This window comes from Varroa jacobsoni, unplaced genomic scaffold (assembly GCF_002532875.2).
Source record: "Varroa jacobsoni isolate VJ856 unplaced genomic scaffold, vjacob_1.0 scaffold_1268, whole genome shotgun sequence".
Taxonomy (NCBI): Eukaryota; Metazoa; Arthropoda; class Arachnida; order Mesostigmata; family Varroidae; genus Varroa; species Varroa jacobsoni.
The window spans coordinates 21,891-39,904 of record NW_019214170.1 but is presented as its reverse complement, the minus strand read 5'-3'; the positions used below and the strand labels follow the sequence as shown (position 1 = coordinate 39,904).

The 18,014-nt window shown below is 42.2% G+C and overlaps 1 protein-coding gene across 1 annotated transcript in view; it reads left to right on the top strand.

Annotated features, from left to right (window-relative positions):
* LOC111268243 (uncharacterized) overlaps positions 1-18,014 on the top strand; it is a 49,412-nt gene that overhangs the window by 10,063 nt on the left and 21,335 nt on the right. The window lies entirely within an intron of this gene.

The window sequence follows — 18,014 nt, the reverse complement described above, 5'->3', positions numbered from 1 at the left end:
AGCTGTATCTACTGACAGCAACGAAAATAGCTGTATAATGTTGTTGGCTTAGTTATGGTTGTTGCCAATGCTTGAGTTTAAACAGTTTAGGAGATACATTAGCTCCCGTTCAAAGAAGTTTTCCATCACTTTTTTTCTTTTTCCTGTACCCGTGCAGTCTCAACCCTACGTATATCGTAGCGTCTCTCACCTTAATGCCATCCAAATGCCGTCGTTGTTGAGGATGGCGTGCCATCCTACCTTTGTTATATGTAACGTCGTGGGTGTTCGTATATTTACGCATACCCAATGGCACGTATATTTATTGTCGAGCTTACTGCAAAATAGTGTTCGATTATTTCATCAGCTATGAGAGAACATGGGGAATAGAATCTTCAAAAGTATCATAGTCGTCCCGTAATCGTTGCAGCATGGAAGGTGAAAGCCAGGAACGCTTACTAAAGGCCTATACGAGAAAAGAAACAACATCGCATTGATGTATAGCCCTCGCGTGTGTGTGCACGTAGATTCAAGCTTGTAAATCGCTTCATTCTGACGTCGTCCACTTATCGCATCTCATCTTCTTTATCGCCACACGGTGACAGCAATATGGCGGTTACAGGGGTTTGCTTTCGTTTCCTGTGTACCTATCTAGTTGCCTGTTCGTTCGTGCCGTGTTCATTCATTCATACTCACCGACTTAATCGTTGTTTATTATTTTCTGTTGTTAAATATTCTATTCTCCGACTTACCATCTTGGCTGAATTTTTTTTCAATCGGCAAATGTTGTTTGCTCGACGATTTAGAATTTTGACGACGACGATGATGACGTATTAGGCACTATTATTATTATTATGGCTACAACTGCTATATATCGTCCGCGTTCAGTTTCAATTGTCAGGCGTACACGGACATCGGAAAAGCGGGATTTTCCATAGCTGTTGCCTTTTGAACGTCGGCTTAAAATGTTTCGAATAGTAACAAATAACAGTAAAGTTCAATGAAAAACGGCGCAAATGATAGTCGCTGTTGGCTGGCTTCGACTCTGGTTTGCTGTACCAGCTGTGGTTGCTGACTCTTGTCATCCCTGCGTCCGCGACAAAAGATCGTAACGAGGTATGAAGACGAGCTAAATATGTATACGTATCTATCTGTGGTTACGACGTTATGATTATACTTTGAGGCGACATCGACGGTAGCAGCAGACGCAAATGTAGCAGCAAGAGCAGCGTCAATGATATTATGGGTTAGTTTCGTCTTGAACAAGCCTCACCGGCCGAGCAAGCGTTGTAGTTGAAGCGACTCCAGTTATGTTGTCAGTAACAAAACCGGCATAATGACAACAAAGATGATGTTGACAAAGGAAAAGTAATTTGACAATGATTTGTCAAAAAAATATACACTTCATCGCGTCTCGTATTTGACTTGCACGAGACGCTAGAACAGGGGTTGTAAGGGGACATAGGGAGAGTAGGAGGTAATAAAGAAACGACGCAGACGAGTAATACGAAAGAAAAAAAAAAGCTTCTTTTGAGGAATCGAAAAGGACGAACGTTCTCGTGCTTCGCTCATCCGGTTTTCATTATGACGGTAATATTGATACTAGCAACGATGAGGTTGTGTGAAAGGAAACTATGAAGAGGTTACTGACGCTAGGCGGATTTCCAGTTGTTTTGTTACGGGAGCGTTTCGTAATATGTTTTGCACACGCTTGGGATGACTCCGCTAAACGAATTCTCGATCGTACGTTGTGCAAATGAATGCCATTAGCGGTCTAATAGATTAGCCATCAATACGAGCAGAGCAACGGCTACTAATTCTGCCTAAACAAAAATAGTAAAATGCTTTATTTACATGTTCATTGTGTTTGTTGAAAGTTTATGATTATGAAATTAAGAAGTACTGTTCTTTTGGCCTAGCAGAAATGGTGGAACAGTATATTTTGTGTGTTATAGTACTATCTCTGCTGATATATATGTTGTGTCTATTGTCTGTACCTGCATTTACTAAAGCGATCGTTCGCTTCGTTGATTAGGTACGGCCTTCAGCTGGCACATACACTACGATTGACAATTTTCATTGAGTCATTCACTTCGGTTTGTATAATCAGCTATTTTTATTTAGCGATCTTCAGCTTCTAGCCATTTTGGGCACATAATATCGTGCCAACAACAACAACAACAACGATTGCGTCACGTTGACGGTGTGAGAATTGTGTTTTCTGCCATCCTCGAATATCATGAGAGCTCCAGGTAGCTCAGAATGTGCTTGGCCTCACATTTGCTTTTGAAAATTTTGCCTATTATTTTGGTCTCTGTTTATTTTCTTCGTTGCATAATGTAACCCGGAAACAGCCCGCAGCCGTCCATGTCTCCGAAGGTGGCCAAACGTGCAGACGATAAAACAATCCGAAATGATGACATGGAATCTATCCCCCGTGCGAGTATAGGCTCACCATCCTGTGAGTGCTCCCATTGCTAGTCTTTATTGTCACATTAAGCAATCAAGTGCTCTTCAGTCGACGTGTTGCGTATTAATAGTCAGAATCATTACTGTCATCAATATTTACATCATTTCTCTATTTGTTGTCGCAGTGCTATTAAATGATGAACGATGTATCAACTAGTAACAATAATAACACTATTACTTTATCAGCGTTAGTCCGCTATTATGTTGCATCTGCTTCTTCTTATTTCTGTTTTAGTACTCTTGTTGAATTGACTTGATGTCATCTCATGGGGTGGACATAAAAAGTATACGATTCTTTATCGACGGTCTGCTCGTTTCCTTGTCTGCCAAATTGTCGTTCTAATAACATGACTTTATTTTGTCCACATTTTCCGTTATGTATTGTTTCGTATCATTGTAACTCTGTTCAGCGTTCAATAATTTAGATAAAGCCATTATTGCATATGAATGTACAGTAAATATTGAAAAATGAGCGTCGCCAGGTAAATAGTACTCTCATGCGAAAGCAATTCTATCGATCAGGCACAAGCATCGAACGAGTACCGTCAATTTAGTACCCAACTGTGTACCTATAGGTGGCATCCTGATGTTGGCAAGCGTAGATTTGCCGGACACGCGACGAACGACCAAGCGAAAAGGCAGGTGTGCTGATGCTGGCAGATGCCTCCATCGCTATTCGCTATACATTGATCGCCAGAGACGTACGCTTTGGCCGCTAGCAGCACTGTCGCTATTATCAGCGCTTACTATCAGCACCAATACAACTACCGCTTTGTACACTGGCGCCGGAATGGCAGAAGCCACTAACACGTAGTCAATGTCGACTACGATCGACTGACGACTATCTATATCTGTCGCCATGCAAAGCCAGTGAAATCGTCGTATTAGCAGCAGTACAGCAGCTTGCTCGAACAACGGATCCCACAACAATCACTGGAGCATACAGTTGAAAGTAGACTCTGTCTCATTCATAGTGTACCATTGTGTCGTGTCCAAATCGCGCAGCAACGTTCTGGTACTATACACGTACATCCACACATATGTATGCATGTGTGTATGCAGCTATTTATACGTCGTATTGGGACTAACTCAAAAGAGATTGACGAACGTATAGAACACCGAAAGGTGGAAGGAATGCAATGAAAGAAAAATATCGAAGGAAAGGAAAAAAGGACCGATATCGACCAGCAGTGGCATAGTCGATAGAACGCGATACGATCACCGATGGTGCTTTCTGTTGTCGCTGTGTTCGTAGTCGAACACGTTCAATTGGGTGGAGACGTACCTTTTCGCTCGCAGTATCGGTGGGGCTGGCCAACGAACCGCCCCTCGTCCCTGTGTTTACTACTGCCCGGGAGAGCAAAGGACAGAGGCAAACACCTACGAAGGAATCAGTATTTTGATCGGCGTTGCCTGGCGGTGCTGGTATCAGCGTCCTTTGGTGTACCACAGCAGGCCAAAAAAGCTGCTGTTATGCCGTCTCTGTATGTTATGCTCTATGTCGCAGTGAAGTACCGCCTAATCCTACCAACGTCCTGCTACTGAGCAGCGAATCAGAAAGGTAGATAGCTGTGTGTTATGCTGACATCGTACGCGGCACGTTTGACGCTTGCGGACGCATTAGCGGTCAAAATAGTAAGGCGACGAGGTGAGGTAGGGATATTCGGAGCTTCGTTGTTCTAAACGGCGCGATAATGTTAGTGCCCAAAATGAGGCTTAAACGAAGTGAGCGACCAGGCGTGTAGAAGATGCATATCTGCAACTGCGCTTTGTCCTATAGATATATTTGTATGCAGTATATATGTATCTGCGGTACGTAGAGCCTAGTTTATGACTGCTCAAGTGAGTCACTTCGTTCAACGACAGCGGGAATCGCCAACCTAACAACGATTTTTCCAGCTAACTACTGGTATAGCTTTTTTCTACGTAATATCTAATAAGTTGATAGCGACACCGCAGTAAGATATGTTCACTTCTGTATTACAGAGCATATTGACTTTGGAACAGAAAACATTATTTTGTAATTCTGATGTCAGCGATAGAACGTTTCCCGCTACTTTCAAACGTGTTTTTATTTAACCTGTAACAAATAATCTATCCCCGTTGGCCGATGATGTTAATACTCTATCGAACCACTGACCAAAGTAGAATGAAACTTAAGTACGACTATGGTCCACCAGCGCGGATCCGCTCAAGTATGATCTGCTTAAGTATTGTTGACTCTCTCGCGAAAGAAGTGCTTGCGTTCTGTAAGCGCTAGCATGGATCTCAATGACAAACAGAATCATCGACGTAAAACAACAGTCTTTTCTGACTGCATTCGCGTCCGATTGCAAATTTGTCCACTACAACCGTTGAATATATTGACGTACATACAGATTTTCGCATGGCCTCAATGCTGCCTTCAGAATGAGTAATGGAGTGTAACCTCTCAGAACGGCCTATGTTACAACTGACTTGTATTAGATTTATGACCTATCTTGTGAAAAAAAACCGCTTCTACGAACCGGAACTAAAACTAGACGGAATAGAGCAGCCATCACAAATAATCTGTAACAGACGACTTCTACAATGCTTCCCTCTCAACGCCTACTAACGCTCCCGTCTCGACTACAAACTATGTCAGGCTGATTTCTAACCCTTAGGAAACTGCAGCAGGGCGAACTGAAACTTAGGTGAAGATTTACACTAGATATTTTTGCTGAATATTGTTGGTGAGCGCTCCAAAAGCGCATATCCGCTAACGGACCGGTCTCGATCGTCGAACTGGTTAGAAGCAATGGGTAAGATGTTGCCATCCTGCCATAAACGCTACCATGAGATTTCGCAAATTGTAAGTGCAGAATGTCGTCTAACCCTAGGTGTTGTTCGAAGTAATCGTACAAAATACGGACAAAAGATGCGGATCTGTAGAAACGGCGTGATCAAATTCAAAATTTTATGTTTCTACTGCATCTAGTCGGTATTCAAAAATATAAAGAAAGTTGGCAAGTAATTAAAACTTGCAACTCAGTCACGGCTCTAAATACCTAAAAACAAAAGGATGTCCGTTCGAATACCTTTCTACTCGCGTTATTTATCGAAGAATTCATTGCATATATACGTATTGGCTCTATCAGGCACAGAGCAGGAACATCTCATGTTTAATTATTGGTCGAGGCTGGCGCGCGTGAAGGCACATTGAAGGCACAATATCCGCTGTTATGAATAAATCTTTGTGTTTAGAAATTGCCCAACTAGAGCCAAAGGACCAAATTTCGAAAACTCCCATGTCGAACAGCAGTTAGAACAGGGATACTCGCCCCGGGTTTTGGGCATTGATATTGTTGGATGGTGTTTTAGAAGCGATAACCGTCTTCGTGGCAAAGGTCGAAAGCTAAACTTTCTTTTGCCGGGACGCTGTCGCTGCGGCACTGACTCAAATATAACATGAAGCTGAAAACGACTGCAGAAAAATGCCACGTCGAACACCGGAGCACAAAGCCGCTCCTACGTATTAGTTTAACTGTATTATATACGACTCATACTATATGTGGGCCGGTGTTTTATAGAAGTTAGTCAATCTTGTTCGTCTTTGTCAATGCTGCATTTGGGATTACCTGATATAAACTTCTATGCTCTCATCGCAGGGTCGCTGTGTTTCACTGGTCAACTCATATTCGATTAGTCTATAGACTGCTGTTTGTGCCTAAAGTGGCATTTCCCTTGCTATTTCTTCAGACCGACAAATAATTCTAACCATAAAAGCTAAAAAATAGGATTATACATGTATTACCTCATTAGAAAATAAATAGTAGTTCTCAAATCATAGCGTTACGAAAATACCCCTCTTCCATATCATTGTTGGGCGAGCTTAACACCAATAGCACTTCATGAAATAACTGCTTGAGGCGCGTAGAATGCCCTATATCCTTCACAGTTTTTCGAGGTGAAATTTTTTACAATTAAATCAACAGCGTTGAACGCCCGTGGCTACAAATAAGGGATCTTACGTCTAGCAATAATCAACACGAAAAATCGAGATGAACTCTCGACTTTTTGGAACCTTACTTTTTGCTTCGTCGCTGGTAGCGGCGTCCGTTCTTTTAACAAGCGTCACCGTCGATTCGATCCTAGTTCAGGTCAAACTTCGTGTTATTCATGAATGGCAGTAGCCATCGTATCGTCAATACTCCAATGCTACATTCTGTTTTTTTATTGCTCTTTTTCTTCGATTTCCGATCCATGGTTTCACATGTAGTCCCTGATTCAGTATTTCCATCAACACGCGCGCATATTTACCCGGATTAGTAGGCGCAACAAGCTGGACCTGACGACGACGTCGATCTGTTTAAAGTCGCCGAAAAATTTTCCGCAGGTTATTCCAATGATTCGAGTACTAATAACAACAACAGCAACCACAATAACACTTCGAGGATACGAAGAAGCAGAGAATAGGCGATATTCGTTGTCTCAAGTGCTCGATTTAACCGACGGAAGAAACATAGGAACAAGGCTAGTCGACGAATTCGGCTCAAAACTGCGATATTGTTTTCTATAGTATGGGCACATATTTCAATGAAACTGCAGAACTGTATGTTTCTGCATTTTGGCTAAGCGGCTCAAAGGCTTTTTGCTGGCGTAAATATAAAATTCATCTTCTTGGAAATAATTGGATACCTGAAGTTCGCGGAAAATTGCAGTGTTGCAAACTATTGACATTGAAACTATTAAAGTCACAGAAAATATCCGGATACTATTAGAGTAACCGCATAGAGGGTGGTGATTATCAAGTAGATCACTTAAATCTATCCGAGGTGGAGCTTAATCTGGTGCAATGGAAATTAAATTATCCGGACTTTTATGAGCTTTTTCTATAGGTTGCGATTAAAGCGCAACTGTGGTCGAATTATTCTTTTGCGTTCCTTTTACTTCGATGCCGGCAGAGTACGTGGCGCAATTGTGCTAAATTTGAATAATCAAAATCATCCCAAGTCTGTGTTAGCTGAGCAATTTATTAAATCTGACTCGCTGCTTCCCCTGTGCGCAGACCTACAGGTGACTGCAGTCGGGCAACAAACGGAAAAAATATATAAAAAAAAAAGAAACGAATCGTAAAACAATGCCTGTACTACTTTTGTCCGTTATGGTATGATCTATATAATGTCTTAATCGTCCAATAATAATTAGAGCAAAGATCGCCGTTACTTAATACCAAGGCGTGAACGGACAAGTTTCCGTCGTTAAAAAAGGACTGACAAAGAATCAAGGAAATCTATCCTACCTAAGCAAACGTAAATTGCTTGCATCCGAGTCAGTAAATTACAGCAAGCCACGACACGATAGAGTATGAGCACAATAGGAATATTGGTACCAAATCTGTTCTTTCAGAACGCTTAAACTAAAGAAAAGCAACAATCATAAAATAGTAATATTAAACTATAATATTAATAAAGTAAAATAGGGAAACAAAAAATACGAACACCGGTAAAACTTTCAACTTACATCGCAAAGCAGACACGCAGAGATTTAATGGCCACCGGACAACGGGAGAAACGCTCTTCCAGAAGGAGAATAGACAGGGACCACACATGACGGATGAAATGAAAGATGGATAAAAAGCACAGTTACTTCAGAATACAGCAATCAAGACGGCGGATGTTATTATGATCTCTCTCAAGAAAGATGAAGTTCGCGAGTATTCGCTAAAACTGCTCAATAACTTGGTCTAAGTTTTATTAGCATCGTAAAGTGAAGACGTACACGTTAACTAAAACTTGACTCATACACTGAAAACGAACTTGAATTTAGTGCACTACAACAAAAGTGGTTTGCAGATCCTCCCTGACAAAGCCAACCGTATGCGTATTACCTAAAGTTACTACGGCGGCCGATAATATTGTGAACATTACGTTGAGATAGTTTCGAAATAATTTCAAAGTGAATTTCCCAAATTTGCGGCCCAAGCCGAAAACAAACAATACTCGTGAAGTACCTACAGGAACGCGAAGTCACCTGGCTGCCACTGTTTTTTGTTACGTGAGGAGATCAGCATAAGGACGACATCAGGAAATCGATGGCTTGACGGTTATCATCAGATGATAGCGCTGGCAACCGAGTATTGATCTCCAGCCGTCAGTGCTTTTACTTCGTGCCAGGGACACGGACCCAGAACCCATTATTAGTTGCAATTTGTGACGACTTTCCTACCCCATTGCCCACTGAAAGCCAGCTCTTCCATCCGCACGCTCATCTTTTAGAGATAACAGAATTGCAAACTAGTTTTGCTTCGCCCAACAATGCAGTCACTACTGCAACAGTTTTCCCCATCTGCAGCTGATGCCGCGACATCAGCCACTGTTCTTGCTGTAATTGTTGCAAGTACAATGGAATAAAGCAAATCATCGTATGAGCTAAAGGCAGAGATCCAGGTTGACTGTTGCTTTGTAACACTATGATTCTAGTCAAATCGACCGCGAAGCTGCACTAACGAAACAGGCAGAACAAACAACGCACACATGTATACCTGGATAGATACCCGTATAGCACGACAAAATTGGCTAAAGCTAAACAACAAGAGAAGTGTAGAAGTAGAATCGGCATTGATAACCACAACTTCAATAACAACAACAACATAAAAGTCAAAACAACAGTTAAATTACAATAAGTTACTATAAGATTTGCAACCGCAGTAGCGGTGACCAGTATTCTGTTGCTGGTATCAGAAGCAGAGCACAACCAGTCACCATGATTGCCAGCAATCAACATTGTAACCGTCATCATCAAAAAACACAGTCAAATGGAATTGCAAGTCTGCAATATTAGCAGTAGTTGTGCTGGTATACATATAATAGAAAATGGAAGTTCGCCGACGTTAGTCATAGCTTTTTGTTCGGCCCGTCGGTCGACGTAAGTGGTCGATCTGAGTGTGCCATTGCTTATGATGATGGACTATGGAGCCGAGACGGCAGCCGGACCGCTAGTGGCCAGCGGCTAAAAGAGATAATGTGGAGAATATCTAGAAATTCTGTCAGTCATCGCGCGAATTTTGCCTCATTGTATTATAAAAACGGGAAGCGCTTTTAAAATGAACGGAAGTCTTCATAAAGAAGACTAAAGGCTTTTTGCTCGAAGTTGTCGTTAAGCGTTAAAACTGTATGATGATAGTTGGGCCGGTCATAAAAGTAGGCAAGCAATTGTAATTGACAGTAGTTGAAAGAGCATTAAAATGACTCTATGCTGTAAGTCTGAAATATACGCAAGCTTATTTGACCTCAACTTATAAGGAAACGCTTGAGATTTGCTTGCTTTGCTCGCATAGGAGAAAATGAACGACAGGAACCAGGAACGGGCGACAGGAGTCAAACACAAACTGATTCTTAGCCGTGACTTTAAACCTGATGACTGTCCGCCTGGGAGCAGTAAGAAAATTCCCAATTTTACAATGGAGCCTATTCTGCACCGGTCCTTCTTATCAACTAATATCTTGGTACGGATTATATGATTCGATCCTATACAAAAGAAATTTATGCTGGCCACCTTGTGAATATTATAGTTGACTAGCGTATAGGTTATACAAGCTGATATCAGGGTTGGCGGGGATAAACACGACGCACATTCTCATGTGCTTATTAAGTAGCGTCTGCGATTGTGCAGACGCATACGCGCTATAAACGTATCGTACGAGAGCCTAGACAACAGTAAAAACGTGTTCTTCGTAGTGAAAGGATCGACTTGGAAAAATGTTCCCCCAATAAGTGACGTTCGAATTCTTATTTTAGTTTATTAATGAAGCGCATACATTAATACTGCATTACGTATAGTCTTATAATGGTAATAAAACAATGATACTTTAATCTTAATTATTGGCATCATTTTGTAATACTGATTATGCTGCTGGTAGCGACATTACAAGTCAATAATACGGTCACCCAGAAAATATGCACATTCCATATTGATATAAAATTATATAGTTTTCTGTGCTTTTCTACGCCTGATTATAGTCTATGTTTCGTCCGTATAACGGTAGGTGGATGCCAGTTAATAGAATATTTGGCGAACTGCCGTGTGGGTGAACTGAGCCGAGTCAATACGATCGGCTGAAGAAGTCAAGGTTGCTGATCCTCAAGCCGTAGCTGTGGTGAGCATTTATAATAAACCATCAGGTCCGCTCTAATTCAGTCAAAAAAAAACGCTTGGTGTCAGTATAAGTTGAATGTTTCGGCGCAGAAAGAACCCGTTTCTTTACTTGGCGACTTTCCCGCTTCTGACGACACCAACATTCAGTCCTACCTAGTAGAATCTAGAGAGATCTGAAGGGAAGAAAACATTGTTTCAGTTTTCTGTTTCATACACGACTCCAAGAAACCGTACCTTAACAACTCATCGATGAAACTCGTCGCACAAATGTTTATGAAACTGTATCCTCTTATAGGGCGAACGGCTAATCAGTGAAAAGCAAATTGTGTTACGTGCAAACGAATCTGCCTTGGGCAAAGTTAACTTTTACATTTCTAATAACAATTTTTAATAACCTGATGATTGTATCGAACAACGGACACGCATTTGCGGATATCCGAAATGCGGGTTTGCTCACTTGTACCGATGTAGCTGTTTTTTGTACAATTTACTGCCTCTTATGTATCATGAGCTTTTGGTAACACGCAAAACAAGACGGAGAACGCTGTGCTACGATAGTGTGTTTTGGCTATTGGTTCTGCGTCACGCGGTAGCTACGTGCCATCTGCACTGGCAAGGGGACTACTTACATTACACTCTGGCGTTTTTTAGGTGCTTAATAGATGTTTCCAATAGTGTTTGTGTCGTGCGTACATTCGATACACAGCCACATTGGCTTTTCGCCACGCTGAACTTATGAACCGCGCACGTTTTACCTGAGAGACATCATGTTAATACCGTACAGCACCTCCTAGCCAAAGCGCGCTGTAAAGTAAGCATCGTAAAATTACCTGAAGCGAAAGTATCCCTAAGTAGCTACTGTGCGGCACTGTCTATTCTAAGTACACACATACATACATACATACATACATAGTTTCACTTGTACAAGTGCCCATAGGCTATATTTTGTGTATGTACATAATATCACTGGTTGCGTTCTTACTGATTGGCATTGGAAGCGGCCACAGCCGCCACCCCCGCACTCACTTCTCCATTGTATAAGTCTACAGAAACATTTAATGCTAAAAAAACTACCGCACGCCAAGGCTAAAGCCAGGACAAGCCGCTGATTTAGCGTCGCTGGCTGACATAGGCAGATAAATAAATAGCAGGCGTTTTATTAATACTGCTATAATTTGCATGGCTCGACCATAGATGCACATATGGGCAACATTTGTACCAGCACCTTATTCTTTACTACCGATCGTTTCAAAGATTATTCGCCAAACAAACCTTAATAGACGACAATTAAACGAAGCCATATATACTACACTGCTACCCCAAACATGAGGAGGAAGGCTGGTTGGTTGTCGTAAAACGTGGCTGTCCGTTCAGTTATCGACGATACTCGGAGAGAGTGACTTCTCGAGATGCATGACCGCCCGTATTAAGCAGGAAGATGGGTACACACAAGTAGCTGTTTGCCATTATGCATCTAAGGTTTATGAGGTCAACGAAAGTTGTCCGTTAGAGTTTACTCTCACCTAGTCTGTAATAACAGCCTGACCACGCGCATGAAAAATGACAAGCTTAGTGCTGGGGCCTTAGGTCACTGTACTTTAGAGATACCGCCAACGGCTCCACCAACTCTAGGGGACAAAACGTACACTCTCGCCTTCATTATCCGCGTTCATGTCATCAATCTGAAGTCCGAGACTTCCTCATGCGGCCTACACACAAGTGAAAGCTAGTGAGGATCAGAAAACTTCCTGGTTTCCTAGATTAGGGTTCCACCCATACTCGGTCCTTTAGACGCCTGTCGAGACAACTGTCACCATAGTGCACTCAGACAGGACCGTTGCGTTGCAAGCTGCGAAGTGAAGTCGATGACCTTAGTATTTTTCAATATTGGCAGAAAAGCACATCCATGTACATCGATGTGAAAAGATTTTAAACTGAAACGGTCCTTGCCACTTGCTCATCATACCACATCTTTTGACATTGACGTACAAGTATTTGCGTCTATTCTTGGTGAATGTCCTCGAAGAAAAGATTATCATTACTAACTGTGCAGCGAGCACAGTTTGCATGACATAATAGCAACAACACCGACGGTACTGATTCAGTTCATTCTGCCTTGACAAATGAGTAACGTCCGCTGTTTGAGTATCTTTCAGTAATATAATTCGGCACGAGTTATCGTTAAAAAATTGAATGATAATTATAGCAGGCGAGGACAAGGGCGCGCTGAGATATCACCCTCATATGCAAAGTGTATATAACATATAACCTTGAGTACAAAGGTAATTACGCACATCTGAGCTCGCAATCACATGTTATAAAGACAAAGCTTACGGAAGGAGGCATACGGTCGTCTGCAGGCAAGGATCCGCGTAAGATCTCTTGCAGTAATTACTCTGATTATGCTTAATTATATTACTACGCTTTTAAACACATCTATTTAAATAACCACTTGAATGCATGCCTACCAATCATACGGTGGTTGGATTATACCATCATATGACCATCGAATAATATTATCGTACTGATATTTTCCAATGAGCCGCTACGTAGCGTTGAACAATACCACCTGTCTAACGAACAGAAGTGGTTATAACAGATTGTAACCAAAAGATAGTACAAATCGGAAAACGACCCTAAACCCGGTAAGACACTCACGCCGTTTAGGTTTGGTCTTCCCGCATCAGCATCAGTACATTCAATATTATATGTGCATTTAACTGATATATATAAATATGGGGATGGGGTGGTGTTTCTTAGAGATTTTTTCGGCCCTTCTCCGCGAATTGGTGAACTCGAAAAAAGGGTCGCATAGGAGCTTTACAGATGGCCGCCTGGGAATCAATGAGGGGTCGGATGCTGGAATGTGCAACATCATGCTCCAAGTTCGTCTGATAAGTTCGTGTTGCAGGTAACACTTCAGTCCGCTTATAATATCTATGCAGTGGGGCATAGTGATCGTGAAAGATTCAACGAGAACACCCACAGTCGTCAGAGGAACGGAACAAGAGCGATCAGACAGCCACGATAGAGCCTGTAAATTTGTGCGGGAGAAATAATACACTGTGGGGGCTGTTCTGAACTCCGGTGAAACTCTGAATATTGCTGCTCCTGCAAGCCGTCAGCGGCTGGTTAGTTCGCCCATTCAGGTTTATTGTGGGAATCGATTGTAGGTAAGAGTTGTATTTGAAAAGTTTGTATTATCCTTTGAATAGCCCCGCTCCAGTGTCACCGCCAGAGCCGCTCCAGCTCCGTTGTTCAAGACCTATTCTTCAGAATCAGTTACAGACCTAGTTCCCACTCTTTGGCCAATTTTCGACTGGTCGCGTCTATTGCTTTTCTCCGTGCTCGCCATCCGGGCAGCCGGCGCTCAAACGACCAGATGCCTACCTCCATTTCTTCCATGTTGCTCTCCTTTATACTATCCCGGCTGGCAGCTCTCCTTGATCAGACCTTTCAGAGCAGACACGAAAGAAATGTTAAGTGCCGCCGGAGCAAACCGAGATCACATCGTTCTGTGCTTCTTCTTCGCGAAGTCTTCAGTCAACAGACGGGGTGGGCTTAGCAAGAGCCCCTTCATACTTCCGTTCGACAGGCTAAGTCGGTCTGGCCATCGAGTGCGGCGTCTCCAGTCACTATTAAGTGACTGCCAGTATGCTCGTTGGTTGTGTACTACTGGTGTCTGTGAATGTGTGTAGAGACGTGCGTATCAAGCAGCGGCAGCCGCCTCCTCCATTCATCCGTTGGGGCCATGCAATTGTGGCTAGTTGGGTCGAGCAGGCATACTCGGTGCCCCTTCCTGCTGCTTCCCAAGTAGACTGAGAAAATGAGAGCATGACTAGTACACCCGGGTCCGATCCAGATTGGGGCTAGGCCCATCAACCTGCTTCGGTACTGCGCAAGCAAATGGCTTTAACAGACCCTTCATTGAAATCGTCGTTTTCGATCGAAACCGCCGGTTTCTCTCGTGAAGTTCCGAGGCACAACTCGCCCTCTAACTATCTTTTTCTTCTTCTGCTGCAGTATTTGGGTGTCTTCTCAACACCTTATCCCCATCTATCCTATCGCATGGTACTACTCACGCAGTTTCGGTAAGCGCGCACATCTCTGAATCATATAGACCATCTCTTTTTCTTTTTTCTGAAACGCCTTGACTAAGCGCACTTTTTTCTTAAATGCTTTCGGTATTATGTGCATATCGCCGAACAGCATAATAAGCAAGCAGGAATATAAAGATGACACAGTTAAGCGATACAGACGTCTCCCCTTTTTAGCTGCTTATGACAGTAATTTCTCAGTGGTTCACATAATGAATAAAATATACGCTGCCAGGAGTGATTTGTTAGTGGCCAGTCTTTAAGTACATATGCAGAAGTATGAATATATTGACTACCTATGCAAGATTATATAAAAACATTGAAATAAAACAAATCTGTCTTCTGCTAAGTGGGAAGTTCAAGTCGAATTGGAGGCTTATATAACTTATAAGCATCTATTATAGTGAATATGTATACTGTGCGAATGCGTGGTAGGATGGCAACAGAGAGATATGATCTACGATAGTTGACTGATGTCACCTGGCCATTAGGGTCTCCTTATTCAATCCGGGTACCTTTGTGGTCTTCATAGTTCGCCTTTCACTAAATCCATAAACATCCATATGCGTGTATGAAAACGCATCTATGCCCATGCCCCCCCCCCCCCTTCTTTTTTTAAAATTTAATTTAATTACTGTCCTTTTCCTTCTTGTGTTTCCTTTTTTGTCTCATAGGTCACAACGGTTTATAACTTTCAGACAAAGAGTTCAAGTGGATTAAAACAGAAAAAATATCATGGATATGTTTGTGCGAGTCGAATAATAGTACATGGGTTTGAACGAGCATTAACATTGCGCTGGTAGATTAGCGTGATTAGCTAGCAACTCGATTGTCACTTACTCATCTAGGAACAAACTACAACAACACAACAGACGTTGATCATTAGCTGAAGGTGACTATTTTAGCTTATCTATTCCTTGTAAAAGGTACCAAGTTTCGTGCCCCTCTTGTTTTCAAATTATTGTCATATCTAAACTGGTTCAGAGGTAAGAGTTCTCCATGGTGGAAAAGAGAAAAGCGAGACATGGTTTTAAACATGTGTCTTTTATAGAAAGCAATAAACTGATACTGGCGCCCCACACGTTCAGGTGGTTGTGGTGCGGATTGAGTAAGTGATCAGATGTGCGGCAAAGTGGTTCACCTCAGCTTACGATATCTGCTTGAGAAGAAATGATTCAAACAGGACACAGCAGAGAGCTTTGACCCTTTTGAGAATTTTAGTTCAGAGCCTGTCTGATGTAAATAAGTTATATATATATATATATATATAATATTTGTAGGTAAATGCTTAAATTTTCAAATGAGAAAAGTACACTTCAAGTCTTAACAGTCTTGCTAGGTTAGTGAGTATCGCCATTTTAGCACAACTATCGTTGCGGCCCATATACTAGCGAAAAACAAGAAGAATAAGGAAGGGCTATGGTAGGCATTGGTCGTACTTAGCGTTCATTTGATTCGCTTTTGAAGTTGAAATTACCATGCTTTAAAAACATTAGGAGTACCTGTAATCGTAGGAATAGACACGAATACAGCAACCCTGGGTGATAAGACGAATCCAGAAATGCACACGTACGGTGACCGTACAGAGCAGAAGATCCATTTGACGTCAGCGTAGATTCCTCATCGGCTCCACCATGTCTGCAGCATCGTTCCGCGGCCGGCCACCATCGTATCGTTTGCTTGTTTTTCGAACAGACAGAATAGGCCGCCCGTAAAAGGAGGCGGCCCCCGCCGGAGTTGACGCGCTCTCTTCTGTGACGGTACCGACATCGAAGCTTTGTACAGAAGCTCGAGGGGAACAACTGCCTTTGCCTCTCTACCGTTGTCGAATCACTTCTGGGAGAAGACTGTTACCTGTGCCTTGAGCAGATATTGACTGTCCTGGTAGATTCAAACACAATCTTCGAACGGCCGTGAGAACAGCTAGTGTCCAGTCCCTAGGTATTACCATTAACCTTACTTTTCCCAAGTAATCTGATGCTGTTTAGCGTAGAAAAGGCTGATGCCTCTAAATCGAACATCATCTTCGCTGGTGGTAAAAGGTCGTGGCCGTTGATACGCTACTGTCTATACGTACGTATGATAATTCAGTTATCTGGATCACGCAAATAGTACAAGTGATTTCGTCTTAATGCTTGGTTTGAGCATCACGGAGTTAGAGTATAATCAACATTCGTTAGTTAAAATTTCTGCAGTAAGATACAGAATATCCGTTTCAAGCGATGATTGGCAACCGTTGCAAATATAAAAATTATATATACTAATGCATTGAAACAAGTGAGAACTGAGGTGCTACTATCAGCTGAAAAAAGGCTCGCAAGCTAAGGCACAACAGTACTCACTTCATTTCGAATCGTTACATGGGTTTTGCAAGACTTAGTCTGTTGAGAAAACATTAATGGCGGCAAACGTTGTCTGGTGTAATACATGTAAAATATGTACAAGTCGAAACATTTACGCTTTCAGAAGCACTCTGAGTGCCCAGTTATTGCATGTACCCGTTTCTTAACCAAACTCTCTGGAATGGACAGTTCCTATTTTCGCTGTCATGTACTTTGATATAACCGCAGCCAAAACGTCAGACCGACAGACCTCCCAGCAGGTTTTCTGGATCGCGCGTGTTAGCGTTAAAACGGTACCAGATGCCACCATTATCACTGCTGTAACTGAGCCTTTTATTCTCTACAGCCTGTATTCTCCTAGGTTTTCTGAGACACTCAGCTAGAACATGCCTGAATACTAGAGCTACATGATTCGAAACCGTCTAAGAGCAGCTGGCGCTTCGAGCGTCGCGTGTAGACATGAATCAACTGATGAAGCAACTAACTAAAACGTACAGTCTGTTGACACAGAGATCGTAATGTCAAAAAGTGCATCGTACAGATGCCTCTTTGCCCAAAGTGCTCTTTTTGTTGTTTTTGTAAAAACAGCTGTTGTATCTATTGACAGTCTACTGCAATTACGACACTTTTGAAGTATTTAGCCGGAGATCTCGCCCGTACTTATGTATCTAAGTACGGCCATTTTTATGTAACATTTCAGCGTTTTATACAGAGGTTGAGTTCTCATTGAACCCCCTACTTGTGCATTTTCCCAGTGCGTCAGCATCTGTTGGATTTCATGAGGTCTAAAGGACGACCTCATACGAGATACTCATCCACGAGATTGACCAGCCAACATCTCCAACTGCGTCTTGACAAACGCATACAAACGGGAACAATATTAATTTGGTTAGAATTATCTTCATTTATAGAGTGCTATAGAGTGAATATGTATTCTTCATTTGCTCAACTGACACCCTTTGCTTATGGACATTTCTATTTATGTAGGCCTTTGTGTCGGCCGTGCCAG